Here is a 17,802-nt window from a genome sequence, read left to right as displayed (position 1 = left end):
CATTAGGGTAAAGTGACTGCCTTTTGGTTCCAGAGGCTACAGCTACTATTGGTTCATTTAAGCTGCTGTATTTGGATCCTCTGTCTTATTGGTTTCCTCCAAAAGGCAGGACTGTGATTGCCTGATATTGTTCCCTCCAAAATGTATCCTTTCTAGCTAGTTCCCTGTCCCTATAAATGTAGCTCTCCCCTCCTCAGGTCTAAGTCTTGTTGCTTTAATAAAGAAGTGTTACTAGAGAACTGTCTCCAGCATATTATGTCAAGAGAGCTGAAATCACAAACCCCATGTCACAACAAGAAGCGGCCGCTGCAGAGGCGCAGCGAGCCAAGTCTGCCTGTTGTCTCCTGCCTGACGCACACAAGCAGGTTAGGGGGCCTAATCCTTGCCTTGTCCTGGGCACTGCTAATGCGCATTATGTTGACATTTCCATTCCACCTTAAGGAACAGGCATGGGATTGTTACGTGTCACATGTCTGTTTACATTCCAGCACAGTATGCTGGGAACTTCCGTTTGTGTATAGCTTTTGTTTTTCCCCGTTCTCTCTGAGATGACACATGAGAGAGATACATGTTTCTTTGTCCTGATTTATGATTCATAAATCTGTAGTTGTAGTATGCTTCCGCAAGCCTCACGCCTATTCTGTGTGAGCAGTTCGATCTGCTGATAGTGTGCCCTGGTTCTGAAGCCCGGGTTGCTGATTGACGTCAGTGTACAGGCCGATGGAAGGAGACGGCACAGCTGGGGCTTGCCAGCTGGCCTCCCAGCCCTCTGCATGTCGACACTTTATGCGGTTGTTGATAGATCAGGTTTGCAGTGTCTCTGGGCAATCATGTCTGGTGGGTCATACCTCTCTCTCTCTCTCTTTTTATAAATGATATTTATTAAAGTTTCCAATTAATACAAAAAATAAACATACACAAAAAAAGAGGTAATAAAAACACAAAAATACAAAAGCAAAAAAAAAAAAAAAAACCCAGTTAAAACAAATGTAGTTTCCATTACTCATTTCCATTAACTTGTTTCCCAGACCTCCTCTCACCTCCCCCTTTTGTATTCCCTTTCAAATTCTTAATTCAGCAAATCCTTATTATAACTTGTTATAACTTATCATAACTTATTGTTCAACCTCTACATTACAGCTGGTAACCACTTAATTTTTATCCAACATCACACTAATGTCCATTAATTTTATAATGCCTCTGCAGATAGTCTTTGAATTTCTTCCAATCTTCCTCCACCGTCTCTTTTCCCTGGTCTTGGTGGGTCATACCTCTCCATGCCCACACACCTATCATTTCTGCAGCTCACAAGCTTCTAAGACACCCTCCCCAATGTTGGGTGATTCCCACAAGAGGGTTTGCTATCTCTGGATGAGTTTCCATTTCCTTCTCCAGCCCCCAGCAGAAAGAGCTCCTGGAAGAGCTCTGGCTCAACCTGTCAATGGAATTATTTTGGAGGCCTCTGGAGAGCTTTATCCTGCATCCTGGACACTGGCCTGGTGCCCTCCAAATGATGCTGGACTCCCAACTCCGATCATCCCTGAGCAATGGCCATGCTGCCTGGGACTGATGCGAGTGGGGAATCCTAGACCTCAGGCAAGAGGCTGGAGAAAGCTGATCAAGAGCTATGTAGAAGGGAGAGTTCGTAGGACCTTTGCTGAGAGCAGATGCCAAGATGGAGAATTTCACAGCTACTGAAATTTATGGGAAAGGGATAAGCACGTCTTTGGATTAGAGGTGATCTACCAGACAAGCCATCGCCATGGGTCACTAGGGGATTAATTACCCAAATTGATCTCCAAAACTCAGGTCACTCTGTAGATGGTTCGCTGAATATTGAGACAAGTTACTATGAATCACAGGCAATAAATAAGGTGACGGGTGAATTCTGTGACCTCTTTTAGAGTTCTTCGCAATCTCTTTTTCTTTTAGTTTACTAACAATTTAGTATCACCAGCTCCTCTCAATGTGGAAAGCTAAGGAAATACTCATTTAGCTTTCAGAAAAAAGCCCACCCAAAACATTCATGATGCACTTGGGTATTATCCCATCTCCCTAACCCCATCCCATTTATTTATTGAAAATAATTTTAACGCACTCTAAATTACAACAGCATCCGATAGATAACCAAACAGCAGAGGCCTAGGTGAACAACCGTGTCTTTAAACAGCACCCAAAGCTTAGTAAAATCTACACCACTCCTATGCCAGCAGGAAGTGCGTTGCAAATTGGGAGGTATCATCAATGTGAAATGCTACGGGCCTTTTATGCCCGTGGTAAGCCGCCCTCAGCAGGAGCCTAGCCAGAGTGGGATTTGCAACAGCTACAGCTTCTAGGTCAGATTCAAAGGCAGCCCCACAAAGAGCACATTACAGTGATCATCAAGGATCACCTCTCCCCATATGAACTGACTCAGACCCTGCTATCATCATCTGAGGCCCTTCCTTGTGTGTGTGCCTGCTCTGCAAGAGGTCTGGTGCGTGGCAACGCAAGAAGGGACCTTTTCTGCAGTGGCTCCCCATTTGTGGAGTGTTTTCCCCAGAAAGGCTCACCTGGCACCTTCATTATACACCTTTAGGCTCCAGGTAAAGCCATTCCTCTTCTCCCTGGCCTTTGGCTAATTAAACAATCTATGGCATATCCTCCAACATGATGTGTTCCGAAACCAAGTTCTTCCCACCTGTGCTCCCGAGCAAGAGCACGGGGCTTAAAAGGCACTTTTGGGGTGTGTTCTTACGGTGCTCCAAAATGCGCATTTGAGTGACACACGAGATCACGGCCCCCAAAAGTGCTTTTGGGGGCGGGCAAAATTGCACAAGAACATGGCAACAAAAATGGCCGCCGTGCTCTCACAGGAAAAACCCGGGATTCCATGGCCATTTAAACTGTGGGTAGGGTTTGTGATTTCTGTTTGTTACTATACTGTGTATTTTTGTGTTTTTACATTGTAAACTGCCCTGTGATCTTTAGATGGAGGGTGGTAAAGAAATTTAATTAATAAGAATGGCGATAATGATCTTCTTGAGGTTATCAGCACATGGGGTCACCGTGGCAGGTTTGCAAACCATGAAGAAGACTGGCTAGCTGGCAATCTTATGCATGATGGGCCAGCTTTTGGAAGGGTGCACAAGAAAACTCCAGAGTTTTTCTTGGACCCAGCATATTGACAGGCGCCGGAGGCAGCTGAAGCAGGCAAGAATTCAAAGCTGCCACCAGCCACACTCACAAACTGGATATAAAGGAACAGAAAATGGCCCCTTAAAATCAGTCCGAATGAGGGAAAGGATGCTTTTCTAAGAGGGAGGCATTGCAGCAGTGACGGAAGGCTGCCTTCATCGCCCCAGCTTGAAATTCTGCCACGAAATCCCTCTAGCAATCTGCACACAAGCTTCATCGCAAGCAGTTTCAATTAACAATCACGAAGCAGACTAATTAGTGAGCAGGAGATGCCAATTGGCAATTAGCTTCACAGCCCATCTGCATTTGTCCGTTTGGGCATGAATGGCGCTTGCATATTAGGTAGCTAGAAAGGGGTCTGGGGGGCAGGGAAAGAGAGATAAAAACCACATTATTGAACGACCACAAGTCCTGCTGGAACCTCAAATGAGAGCAGGAAAAGCCTCAACTCAGTATTTCCAAGTCTCAATATTTTTAGAACCAATCTTCTTATCTTTTCAAATCAATTGTCTCTGAACAGTCCTCGTGCATTCTCATATCGTTTTAGTTTTGGTTCATTTAATAGTAAAAATAATTTGGCCACCCAAAAGGAACTCACACACCACAGTTTAAAAACCTCTGCCTTAGTTCGTTTCCATTTTGACTGTGCATCTTTCTCCTTCTTGCATGCTGGGGCAAGTGAATTGTTGTCAGAGCAAGCTACAGTCAAGCAATGCAGCTGAGGTCGTAGAATCGTAGAATTGTAGCGTCCAACCCCCTGGCAAATAGACATTGTGTTATGGCGACTGCATTGTAGGTTTAAGGTGCCATTTGGCACCTAGCTTATATATCTGAGTTTCTGAGGGACCGTTGAAGGAGCTGGGCATGTTTAGCCTGGAAAAAGAGTACACTGGTACCTCAGGTTACAGACGCTTCAGGTTACAGACTCTGCTAACCCAGAAATAGTACCTTGGGTTAAAAACTTTGCTTCAGAATGAGAACAGAAATTGCACGGCGGCAGCAGGAGGCCCCATTAGCTAAAGTGGTACCTCAGGTTAAGAACAGTTTTAGGTTAAGAACGAACCTCCAGAATGTATTAAGTTCTTAACCTGAGGTACCACTGTAGACTGAGAGGAGATATGAGAGCCATCTGAATGGGTGTCACACAGAAGAGGGAGCAAGCTTGTTTTCCTCCTGCTCTGGAGAGTAGGACTCGAACCAATGGCTTCAAGTTACAAGAAAAGAGATTACAACCAAACATCAGGAAGATCTTTCTGACAGTAAGAGCTGTTCAACAGAGGAACAGTCTCCCTTGGAAGGCGGTGGACTCTCTCTCCTTCTTTGGAGGTTTTGAAGCAGAGGTTGGATGGCCACCTGTCACTGATACTTTAGCTGAGTTTCCTGCATCCGATGATCGTCTTCTAAAGAAATTACTCTATTCCGAACTTAGAAATGGAAAGCGCAATGCTGGTGGTCAACAAAAGAGGTTTAAAGACTGCCTCAAGGCAAATCTATAAAAAAAACACGTACTTTGCAGGAGCAGGTGGCTGTACACTTAAACCCAAATGCAATGATTCTTCAACAACAACTTCGTTGGACTGGCCATGTTGTTCAGATGCCTGATTGTAATCTTCCAAAGCAACTACTCTATTCCAAACTTAAAAATGGAAAGCATAATGCTGGTGGTCAACAAAAGAGGTTGAAAGACTGTCTCAAGGCAAATCTTAAAAAATGTAGTATAAACACTGACAATTGGGAAACACTGGCCTGTGAGCGCTCCAGTTGGAGAACAGCCTTTACCAAAGGTGGCATGGGCTTTAAAGACACTCGAACTCAGAACTCAAGGGAGAGACGCGTTAAGAGGAAGGCACGCTTGGCAAATCCACACCGTGATCAACTCCCGCCTGGAAACCAATGTCCCCGCTGTGGAGGGACGTGTGGATCCAGAATTGGCCTCCACGGTCACTTACGGACTCATTGTTAAAACCGTGTTTATGAAAGACAATCTTACTTGGCTATGAGTGATCTCCGAAGAAGAAGAAGAAGAAGAAGAAGAAGAAGAAGAGGAGGAAGAAGATTGCAGGGGGTTGGACTGGATGACTCTTGGGGACCCTTCCAACTGTACGATTCTACGATCTAGTCCAGCGTTCTGTTCTTGGTGGCTAAGTCAAATACAACAGCACCCCCTGCGTTTCTGACCAAGGGGCAATCAGATGCACACATTGCCTCTGTCAGTGGAGGTCAAACATACTGTATGTTGCAAACCACTTAGGGTTCTTAAAAAGAAGAAGTATATGTGCTATACAAATTGTTCAAATAAATAAAAGATAAACAGAGCTAGTAGCTAGTAGCCACTGAGTAGTCTCATCAGGCTCTGGGCTGACGGGGCTGATGGGGGCATTCACAATCCTACTTAGAAATGTTGGGGATTGCGCCCGAAACCTTTTGTTTGCGAAGTATACACTCAAGCCACTGAGCTACAGCTCTTCCCCGACCTCACAGAAAGGATGCAAGGCTAAAAATGGGGTGGGTGCCACCCTGAGTGCCTTGGAGGCCAGGAGAGGAAGGAAGGCAGTAAACAAAAGCCAGGCCTGGATTGCAGGAGTGCTGATCATGCTTCTAGAGGGAGTCGTGATTCCTGCAAAACCAGTTTGCCAGGTGAGCACAGCATCGAAAAGGGAGCATATTCTGATAGCTAGAATACTGTCTTCCTGGTGTGTTAGCAATGCTTTCAGGGCAAGAAGCAATACAGTGGTGCCCCGCAAGACGAACGCCTCGCAAGACGGAAAACCCGCTAGACGAAAGGGTTTCCGTTTTGGAGGCGCTTTGCAAAACAAATTTCCCTATGGGCTTGCTTCGCAAGACGAAATGTCTTGCGAGTTCCTGCAGGTTTTTTCCCCTCCCCCCCCTTTTCCTAAGCCTCTAAGCCGCTTATCAGCTGATCTGCTAAAAGCCGCTAAACCGCTAATAGCGCTAATCCGCTAAGCTGTCAATGGGCTTGCTTCGCAAGACGAAAAAACCGCTAGACGAAGAGCCTCACGGAACGGATTAATTTTGTCTTTCGAGGCACCACTGTATTTCGCCTGGTGCCTTCACCATACACCTTTAAGCGCCAGGCAAAATAACAACAACAACAACAACAACAACAACAACAACAACAACAACAACAACATCCCGCCCTCCCCAACCGATGCCGGGCTCAGAGCAGCTAACAACAGTAAAAGTAACACAATTTACATAAAATAAAAAATATTCCCTTTCAACCAGGCCTTTGCCTGACTTGATCTAGATCCTCTACCAGGGGTCAGCTAACTTTTTCCGCAGAGGGCCGGTCCACTGTCCCTCAGATCTTGTGGGGGGCCGGACTATATTTTGAAAAAATAATAATGAACGAATTCCTATGCCCCACAAATAACCCAGAGATGCATTTTAAATGAAAGGACACATTCTACTCATGGAAAAACACGTTGATTCCCAGACCGTCTGCGGGCCGGATTTAGAAGGCGAGTGGGCCGGATCTGGCCCCAGGCCTTAGTTTGCCTACCCATGTCCTATACAGTGGTACCTCTGGTTACGAACTTAATTCGTTCTGGAGGTCCATTCTTAACCTGAAACCGTTCTTAACCTGAGGTACCACTTTAGCTAATGGGACCTCCCGCTGCCACCGCACTGCCGCCACACAATTTCTGTTCTCATCCTGAGGTAAAGTTCTTAACCCGAGGTACTACTTCTGGGTTAGCGGAGTCTGTAACCCGAAGTGTTTGTAACCTGAGGTGTTTGTAACCCAACACCTCATTTAAAAAATGCTGGCTCTTTTGGGGTTTTTTATTGGGTTGTTGGTTTTGTTTTGATTTAATTATTTGATATTTTATGTGAACCACCCTGAGACCTTCGTTTATAGGGCGGTATAGAAATTAAATTAAATTAAATTAAATTTATTATTATTATTATTATTATTATTATTATTATTATTATTATTTCCTGCTGCTTCCAACATACCGTCCAAGTTAATAATTTCAATTCATAAAGCCTATCAAACTGGGTGTAGTCTAATACTTGGCACCAACCAGCCCGTTTTTAATCCTCCATTGATGTCATCCCAAACCCGGTTCGATGGGTGTGTCAACATCCTTTGAAACGTAAGGCTACATTTCCATTTCGAATCGCCCGGAAAATAATGAGCAAAAGTCAACATTCAGGGTGTGTGCACACCCTGCTTGCACCACACAGTTACACACACGCAGAGTCAGCAGATATGAACACAGCTGCTCCATCCCTTATTTCTCATACAGCTGGATCAAGGGCTTTGGGCTGCGCTGCGAGATTAAGCATCTCTCTTGTGCTCACATCGGTTTGTGCGGCATTTCGTCACAGACTGCGGGCTCCTTCCCAGAGCACAACATTCAACGAGCTTCTCCCAAATCAATGTTTATTAGGAGTGCCAGCTCTAATCCATTTAACAGCGGTAGATCAGCTATAGTTTAATCACAGATTTGTTTTTTTACAATGCCCTAGAGAGATCCATGGGGTGCCCTAGACTGAAGGACCCAACAACACCAGCAAAGGAGGGAGGATCCATGCTGGTTTCCTCTTTTCAAATTTGACAGAGAGAAAAATGGATGTTCCCTTCTGCTTGTACCTGGCAGGAATGTTTTAATTCCATGGGAAAAACAATAAGACCATCTCAGGAAACTGAAGCTGACAATGTTTGTCAAGTGGCTCTTAAATCTAGATTTCTATAGTACCAAAGGGATACGAAGGTGTCCCCGTTTTTGAAAGGCATTTGGTTCTGGCATTACTAGAAAAGTACAGCGGTACCTCCGGTCGCGGACGGTATTAAGTTGTGGGTGAACATATCAGACGACACAGCGATTCTTCAAACAGCTCCTGTTTATTCACAGTCCCAGAACTGAACTGAACAGAAGGGTTCAGCCAGCCTGCTTATATAGAGCTCCACTACAACGCAACAGTAACAACTTTCTGTAACTATCCAATCACTGAACGTCACTTTCAATTCCTTATTTGCATATGTGGATTTGAGTGAAAACTATCTACAGTATCCCCCTGCTGGCCCAGGGTGAGAACTTCAGTACATAACAGACGGAACCTGTCCCGGGGCTCCAGCCAGACCCCGAGGTTTCCTGGAGGTGCCTGTTCTGCGCATGTGAATGGCACATGCATGCGGCGAAACCCGGAAAAATACGTCCGGGTTTGCCATGTGCGTATCCCTCAGGATACGTAACCGGAGTTGAACGTAAGTATGGGAACCACTGTAATATTCTGTAAATTCCCCCAAAGATAGATTAGAGAGATATGCTTCGCAATATCATCCACTCTCCAGAATTTATTTCCCACAATTCAATAAAAAGGTTTTCAAAACGCAGCTCACGGTAGGATTAAAACTGCAAAAAGCCAACCGAACATTTAAGATGCAATACAATTAAAAGTTAAGAGCAAGCAAATTGATTGTAGTTCTAGTTTGCGTGAATCCAATTAGGCTGTCATAAAGAGGCCTAATTAGCAAACGGGTTGGCAGGAAGCCTTAGAGGGCATACAAGTTGGGAGGCTAGACAAGAACTGAACAGGCAACTCCCAACTCCACCCAGTCACCACTAAGTCTGGAGCCCCCTGCTGAACAGACTGTATAAAGACACTACTCTGTGTCTCCTGCTTATTGATGGGCAATACAGTGGTACCTCAGGTTACATACGCTTCAGGTTACAGACTCCACTAACCCAGAAATATTACCTTGGGTTAAGAACTTTGCTTCAGGATGAGTACAGAAATCATGCGGCGGCACCACAGCAGCAGCGGGAGGCCCCATTAGCTAAAGTGGTGCTTCAGGTTAAGAACAGTTTCAGGTTAAGAACGGACCTCCGGAACGAATTAAGTATGTAACTGGAGGTACCACTGTAGGGGCAAGGAGAATAAGAGGAAGCACTCCCCCCCCCATACATTGAATAACTTCCTACCACAATATATTGCAATGGCCCCTAACTGAGTTAAGCCAATTTATGGAGGACTGTTTTTCAAAGGCTAAAAGGTAAAGGTAAAGGGAGCCCTGACCATTAGGTCCAGTCGTGGCCGACTCTGGGGTTGCGGCGCTCATCTCGCTTTATTAGCAGAGGGAGCCGGCGTACAGCTTCCGGGTCATGTGGCCAGCATGACTAAGCCACTTCTGACAAACCAGAGCAGTGCACGGAAACGCCGTTTACCTTCCCACTGGAATGCTACCTATTTATCTACTTGCACTTTGACGTGCTTTCGAACTGCTAGGTTGGAAGGAGCAGGGACCGAGCAACGGGAGCTCACCCTATCGCGGGGATTCGAACCACTGACCTTCTGATCGGCAAGCGCAAGGCTTTGTGGTTTAACCCACTGCGCCACCTGCATCCCTTCAAAGGCTAGGTAGCTAAATAGAACCTTCAGCTTCACAGGCAGTGTATCTGCGAATATCTTTGAAGATGAAACGGGGAAGCTTTTACCTTCTGGCCCTGATTGTGTGCATCTGGCTAGCCGCTGTTGGGAACAGGACGCTAATACCTCATCCTGCATAATTGCAATTTATATTTGTGTTTTAGCACACAGAGCACTGCGGAATTTTGTTTTGTAGGAGAATGACAGAAGTGGGGACCTATGGAACCCTCTGTGCTCCTTCCTTTGAGAGGGAAGGAGGGATATAAACGGAATAAATAATGTGCATTTAACGCCACCTATTCGCACTCCCTCGGATGAAAATCTCCAGGAACAGGCAGGCACCTGTCAGAACTAAAGAGTGTAATGTACACCCCAAGAAGAAGGCAGGTTGGTTACTCATAGCACAATGACCTTCCCGGCGTCGGGTTACGCTTAAACCTTTTAACATAAAAGCTTTGCCTGACATTTCTTCAGCTGACTTGTGCTAAATCGTTCGTTACCAAGAAAACAAATTCACACCTTCTTTAGACTTAGACCAGAAGCCAAAGTCAGACACCTCTGACTAATAAGCAGGAATAAACAAGGGAGAGGCTCTTGGAAAGAGTAACTCTCTCCTCCCAGCTTCCCTCTGCTTATTAGATGAAGACTTGTAATCTAAAGACTCCAGAAGAATCTTCTGGCATCCTATTCTCACAACGGCCAACCAGACTGCTTAATGGGGAACCTGCAAGCAGCTTTGGCAACCGTGGAGGGAGACCCTTGTCAAACTACAGTTCCCAGGATGCTCTGGGGGGAAGCCATGCCTGTGGTACGACGCTGCTTTAAAGGCATCGTGCAGATGAGCTTTGTACGCAGCAATCATCAAAGACCTCAGGCGTCACCACCAAGGCGGAGCAGCACTCGATGCTCGTTTTTAAGACGCAATGATTCAGAAGGCTGTTACCACTTCACAGCCCGATTTTTTTATTGCCGGATTGCTTTCCTTGCATCAGCAGCGTCGAGCGCTTCAACATGTGTCGTTCTCATCTGGGTGGGGAAATGTTAGTGCTGGGGAGGGGCGGGCAAAGCACAACAGATGCGAAATCAGATTTGGCGAGAAGAAAATGGGAAGGCTCAGTTGGTTAGAGTGTGGTCCTGATAACGCCAAGGTTACAGGTTCGATCCCAATTAAGGGACACTGAATATTCCTCTTTTTTGTGTGTGTCAATAAATTTTTATTATTTTCTTTACACATTCTTTCTTACAATACATTAATCAACATATAAACATTTTAGCTTTGCCAAGCTTGTGACTTCCCTGCCTCCCGCCAGTAGGTATCTCTTACCAGATCCATTCGTGTACAGTGGTACCTCAGGTTAAATATTTAATTCGTTCTGGAGGTCCGTTCTTAACCTGAAACTGTTCTTAACCTGAAGCACCGCTTTAGCTAATGGGGCCTCCTGCTGCTGCCACACCGTCGGAGCCCGATTTCTGTTCTTATCCTGAAGCAAAGTTCTTAACCTGAAGCACTATTTCTGGGTCAGTGGAGTGTGTAACCTGAAGCATATGTAACCTAAAGCGTATGTAACCTGAGGTACCACTGCATTTTATCTTTTCACATCTTCTATCATCTACATTGTAGGAGTTACTTCAGTCCTGCTAGTGTTTTTAAATTTGTACAGCAGAGGGACAGCTGCATATTCCTGCATTGCAAGGGGTTGGGCTGGATGATCCTCAGGGTCCCTTCCAACTCTACAATTCTATGATTCTAAACACAGAAATCTAGCATGTGGAAGCAGAGGAGGAGACCACCGTTCAGCGGTGGGTTACATGTTCCCTCCCGGAGCGACCAGACCCAGAGGTGTTTAACACACAATCCTTCTTCCCACAGAGTTCTGGCAATGGTGTCATCTGCAACTGACAGCTCCTGTCTCTGTTTTCACACAGGGAACAATCCCAGCCCGACCTGGAGATGCCAGCGATTGAACCCAGAACCTGCTGTGTGCAATCCAATTGCTCTAACCCAGTGATTCTCAACCTGTGGGTCCCCAGATGTTGTTGGACTACAACTTCCATCATCCCTGAGTTCTGGCCTTGGGGTGATGGGAGCTGAAGTTCAACAACATCTGGGGACCCACAGGTTGAGAAAGGCTGCCTAACCCATGGGTAGGCAAACTAAGGCCCGGGGGCCTAATCTGGCCCAATCGCCTTCTAAATCCGGCCCGCGGACGGTCCGGGAATCACCGTGTTTTTACATGAGTAGAATGTGTGCTTTTATTTAAAATGCATCTCTGGGTTATTTGTGGGGCATAGGAATTCGTTCATCTTTTCCCCCATAAATATATTCCGGCCCCCCACAAGGTCTGTGGGACAGTGGACCGGCCCTCTGCGGAAAAGGTTTGCTGACCTCTGCTCTAACCCTTAGCTTCAGCTCTCCTTTGCTTAAAAAAAAAAAGATATTTAAAGATACCCTCAGGAATCCTGTGAGTTTCAAGCAGCCCTGAAGTGCTCAGTCAGTTTAACAATTCAGGGGATCAAATGAAGTAAGCGATCTCAGCTGGTGGTTAATTTATAAGATAGCGTCGCTGTAAACGCCGCTGACACCGCTCAAAGTTTTGGAAAAGGCAGGCAGGCAGAGGGAAGAGTCTCCATCTAGACCAGGCAGTTATCTCCAACTAGAAAGTGGAGAGATTATGGAGAGATACAATCCATCAATGATATCTGGCAGGGCAGTTGCCGCTGCTGCTCCTGTTGTTGCTGGGGTATTCAGACTCCCCACCTCTTTATTATTAGCAAGTGGCACTTAATTCATTTGCAGTTTCAGAAAGATAAAAGAAACAAGCAGAAGCCTTCCAGAAATATAATACCATCTGAAGACATGTGTAATTTGGGGCAGGTGGGCTGTGGGGGACGAAAAAGCCAATACATACAAAATGCTAAGTTTATGCAGCTTTAAAAAAAAAAATAAAAATTAGGAGGAAAGTATAGCAGCTCTGGGAATCACAAGTGGGGAGAGTGGCTCATAGTCAGTGGCGGTGTTGTGGTTAAGAGTGTCGGTCCAGGACCTGGGAGAACAGGATTCGAATCCCCACTCCAGCCACGAAGCTCCCTGGGTGATCTTGGGCCAGTTACTGCCTCTCAGCCTAACCTACCTCTCAGGGTTGTTGTGAGGATTAAACGGGGTGGGGGGTGGGAAAACAATGTACGCCTCTTTGAGCTCCTTGGAGGAATATAAATGTAAAGAAATGGATAACTATCTAACGTGGTGCAATGGTTTTATGCTTGCCAAGCGGAACTTTACCCCCACAAGTACCCCATGCCCACCCCGAGTCTGCTCCAGGGGGGCTGGGGAAAACCCCAGAAAAAAAAATTAGGAAGATGTGTAGAGAGTCCCCATTGTGAAAGTGTAAATCTCATCTACAGCTGCTTGCATGCTCTTCATGGTCACTGTAAGATGGAGATGCTGGGATAAGTGGACCTTTGGTCCAAACTAGCAGGGCTTTTCTTCTGTTGGGCCTATGGTCTCGGTCCAGTATATTTGAAGGAGGGACGCGGGTGGCGCTGTGGGTAAAACCTCAGCGCCTAGGACTTGCCGATCGCATGGTCGGCGGTTCGAATCTATGCCAAGAGAGATAAGAATAAGATGATCTCTCTCTCTCTCTGACACCCACAGAAGGGGAAATCCACATATTACTGGAAAGTTGGCACTTACTCCCTGCCAGAGAGTATCCCTTAAGGCTGCTCAGCAACACACCTGTCCTGAAAGTCATTGTCTCAGGCTTGGATTACCTGTGCCTTCAACGCTGCCTCCCCCATTCTCATAGCAAGCATGATCCATAATGCATGATCTAATGATTAAAATTGCTCTGCGTCTGTAATGGCTGCTGATGACACGGAAGGCTTAAGCGCCCTCCCAAACCTAATCTGCCCCAGAGCTATGCTTGCTCCATGCCTTTTAACTGCAACGAGGTACATTTGCGCCCCTGAGGATTATACCATATTATAGGGATATCAATTCCATTGCACTCTGAATACTAAAGTGCTTCAGTATGTTGCTGGGAGTGTGTGCGCACTGACGAATGGAAATGAGAATTCTGCATCCCAAAAAAAGAGGCATGCCAAAAACTGTACAAATTACGCCCATTGCACTGATGAACAAAGACCTAGCTGCTTTTTTGCTGCTCCTCTAGAAAAACCCAACTCGGCCCTACCCATTCCAATCAAACTTCCAAGATTTCAGGTTCCTCAGTGCGGCTCACATGCTTTCAAAGGTACCCCAGCAATCAGGATGTCAAGCTTTTTCCTTCTTGTAATCCTGATTCTCATAGGGAATCAGGGCCATCACTTCTAAAGGCAGAGGCGACACCGTTCAAAGGCGCGGGAGAAGGCAACAGCTACATTTCCTCTGCCATGGAGATATGGAGCAACGAGAAAAGGTGCGCTCCCTGATTTTTGACCTCTAATGCCACTGTTAAAAGGCATGAATGCATCTTCCATTAATGGAAGCAACAAGCCTTTTTTTCCAGTCTGTTTCAGCACAAACAGAAGATGGAGGCAGTATGTGTGAAAAGGATCTAGGGCTTTTAGTGGACCACGTGAGCCAACATTGTGATGCAGCAGCAGCAGGAGCAAAAGAAGAAGAAGAAGCTAGTGCTAATCTAAGCTGCATCCACAGAAATCTAGTGTCCGGATCAAGGGAAGTAAATAGTACCACTCTATTGTGACTTGGTTGCAGGTGGCGCTGTGGGTTAAACCACAGAGCCTAGAACTTGCCAATCAGAAGGTCGGCGGTTTGAATCCCCGTGATGGGGTGAGCTCCCGTTACTTGTGAAACGGTAAAATCTGCTATGATAAAATGGGCACAAGATATCGGCCATAACATTATGTTTGCTGACTGGGAACAGTTGTGGACCACAGGTATGAAATTCACGGCATGTAATGCCCTAAGAGAGAATATTATGAAAATGATATACAGGTGGTACATGACCCCAGTCAAGCTTGCAAAAATCTATCATCTGCCCGATAATAAATGTTGGAAATGTAAAGAGACTGAAGGTACATTCTTTCACCTCTGGTGGACGTGCCCAAGGATTAAGGCTTTCTGGGAAATGATCTATAATGAATTGAAAAAGGTATTTAAATATACCTTCTTGAAGAAACCAGAGGCCTTTCTCCTGGGCATGGTCGGCCAAGTGGTGCCAAAGAAGGATAGAACTTTTTTTATGTATGCTACAGCAGCAGCAAGAATACTCATTGCAAAGCATTGGAAGACACAAGACCTACCCACCCTGGAAGAATGGCAGATGCAAGTAATGGACTATATGGAATTGGCTGAAATGACCGGCAGAATCCAAGACCAGGGAGAAGAGTCGGTGGAAGAAGATTGGAAGAAATTTAAAATCTATCTACAGAAAGACTGTAAAATTATTGAATGTTAAAGACGTTGGAATAAAATGAAGTGGTTCTAGTAATAAGGTAAAATAAGAATATGCAAGAAGGGATGGATATCAGAGGAAAATTTGAAGTTAGAATATGTGAAGATAAATAATTAAGGGTAAAATATGAGGTTACGAACTTGCTGAATAATTTTTTTAATGGAATACAAAAAAGGGAGGTGTGAGGAAGTCATGAAAATAAGTAAATGAATGTAAGATATTATAAAAGAGGGATTTTTACTTTTTTACTTTTTTCTTTTTATGTTAAATTTTTGGTTTTTGTATCTTTGTATTTTTTTTTTCTTGTGTGTTATTATTTTGTAACTCTTTTCGGTTAAAAATTTAATAAATATTATATATATATATAAAAAAGAGCTCCCGTTACTTGGTCCCTGCTCCTGCCAACCTAGCAGTTCGAAAGCACGTCAAAGTGCAAGTAGATAAATAGGTACCACTCTGGCGGGAAGGTAAACGGTGTTTCCGTGTGCTGCTCCAGTTTGCCAGAAGTGGCTTAGTCATGCTGGCCACATGACCTGGAAGCTGTACGCCGGCTCCCTCGGGCAATAAAGCGAGATGAGTGCCACAACTCCAGAGTCAGCCATGACTGGACCTAATGGTCAGGGGTCCCTTTACCCTTTACCTATTGTGACTTGGTCAGACCCCGGAATACTGTGTCCAATTCTGGGCACAACAATTTAAAAAGGATATTGACAAGCTGGAACATGTGCAGAGAAGGGCAGCCAAGAAGATCAAGGGACTGGAAACCAAGCCTTATGAGGAATGGTTGAAGGAGCTGGGATGTTTAGCTTGGAGAAGAAAAAAACTGAAAGGAGATACGATAGCCATCTTCAAATATCTCAAGAGCTGCCACATGGAAGAGGGAATGGAAGAGGGAACAAGCTTGCTCTCTCCTGCTCTGGAGGGCAGGACTTGAAGCAATGGCTTCAAGTTACAAGAGAAGAGATTGTGACTAAACATCAGGAAGAACTGTCGGAAGAGCTGTTTGATGGTGGGACGGATTCTCTTGGGAGGCTGAGGATTCTCCTTCCTTGGAGGATTTTGAGCAGAGCTTGGATGGCCATCTGTCCTGGATGCTTTAGCTGAGATTCCTGCATTGCAGGGGGGTTGGACTAGATGACCCCTGGGGGTCCCTTCCAACTGCAGAATTCTAGGATTTCATAAATCTGGGATCGACCGAACAAATCCTATCTGCGTGAACTGCTTACCCTCCCAACAAGACGTCTCATGCCTGGGTTTTTTTCCATTGTAAACATCCCAGAAGTGCTCAACGTCTTGATGGACAGATGAATTGGTGAGATTATGCAACAGCTGGTGCCAGATGGGGCTGGAGCACAAAGAGATTTAGGGGTGGGAGCAAGACAAGAGCCTGGAAGAATTCGACCTTCTGGTCCGGCAAGCACCAAAGGTATTCACTTGGTAATTGTCCGAAGATCCCATGGTCACGGGCTTTGCCCACCCACCTGCCGCACCAACCCCCATCCCTCCCCAATGACCCCGCTGCTCCCTCTCCTATTCTTCCCCGAAGCCTGAAGGTAGCGTTAACCCAAAAGCTGAAACACTGGAAGTCAACAAGGCATGTCCCCCCCATCACCCATCTGAGGAAGCCTTGCAGGTTGCCTCGGCAACCCCATTCATTTCCAAGCAGCTGCGAAACTGCACCCCGTCAAAAAGCAAAGCCAGGGCTGGCTGCCCTTTTGTGAGAGCCTCTCTCCCCCTCCACAAGCCCCTCTCTCCTTGTGTGTGGCGGAAAAAGCAGGCAAAGCCCTGACAGGCAGCGAGACAAGCAGCTCGCCCTCATCTCACAATGCCCAAGCGTGCGGCCATTTGTGTGTAAGGGCCTTGGCACAAGGGGGAAGCCAACATGCCAGCCAAAGACACAGCTGGCGCTGGCATGCTTGGATTCAGTTTTGCTTGTCCGGCACTGGAAATGGCAAATGAGTTGGGGGGTCTATAGCAGGGGTAATTAAGGTGCTTCCCTTGAGGTCTTCCTCTGTCAATAATAATAATAATAATAATAATAATAATAATAATAATAATTTTTATTTATAACCCGCCCTCCCCAGCCGAAGCTGGGCTCAGAGCGGCTAACAACAGTAAAATGGTAAAACATTCTAAAATCATTTCATTATAAAATTAATTCCAATCAAATTAATGGCAACCATTTGGGCTAGAAGTTCTGTGAGGATTGCCAAAGGAGGGAGTCAGGCTGTGCCCTGGCCAAAGGCCTGGTGGAACAGCTCTGTCTTGCAGGCCCTGCGGAAAGTCCTGCAGGGCCCTAGTCTCTTGTCTCTTGTGACAGAGCGTTCCACCAGATTGGGGCCACAGCCGAAAAAGCCCTGGCTCTGGTTGAGGCCAGCCTAACCTCTCTGTGGCCTGGGACCTTCAAGACGTTTTTGTTTGAAGACCGTAAGGTCCTCTGTGGGACATACCAGGAGAGGCGGTCCCGTAGGTACGAGGGTCCTAGGCCGTATAGGGCTTTAAAGGTTAAAACCAGCACCTTAAACCTGATCCTGTACTGCACCGGGAGCCAGTGCAGCTGGTATAGCACCGGGTCAATGTGATCCCGCAGCGAGGACCCCGTAAGGAGTCTCGCCGCGGCATTCTGCACCCGCTGGAGTTTCTGGGTCAGTCTCAAGGGCAGCCCCACGTAGAGCGAGTTACAATAATCCAGTCTGGAGGTGACCGTCGCGTGGATCACAGTGGCTAGGTCAGGGCGAGAGAGGTAAGGAGCCAACTGCTTAGCTTGGCGGAGATGAAAAAATGCCGCCTTTGTTATAGCTGCAATCTGCGCCTC

General features: G+C 46.0%; 1 protein-coding gene across 2 annotated transcripts in view; it reads right to left on the bottom strand.

Annotated features, from left to right (window-relative positions):
* Nucleotides 1-17,802, bottom strand: part of DAAM1 (dishevelled associated activator of morphogenesis 1) — a 175,350-nt gene that overhangs the window by 93,361 nt on the left and 64,187 nt on the right. The gene's annotated exons all lie outside the window — the stretch shown is intronic.

This window comes from Podarcis erhardii (assembly GCF_964252035.2).
Source record: "Podarcis erhardii genome assembly, chromosome: 1".
Classification (NCBI taxonomy): domain Eukaryota; kingdom Metazoa; phylum Chordata; class Lepidosauria; order Squamata; family Lacertidae; genus Podarcis; species Podarcis erhardii.
This window is presented reverse-complemented; position numbering and strand designations above follow the sequence as displayed.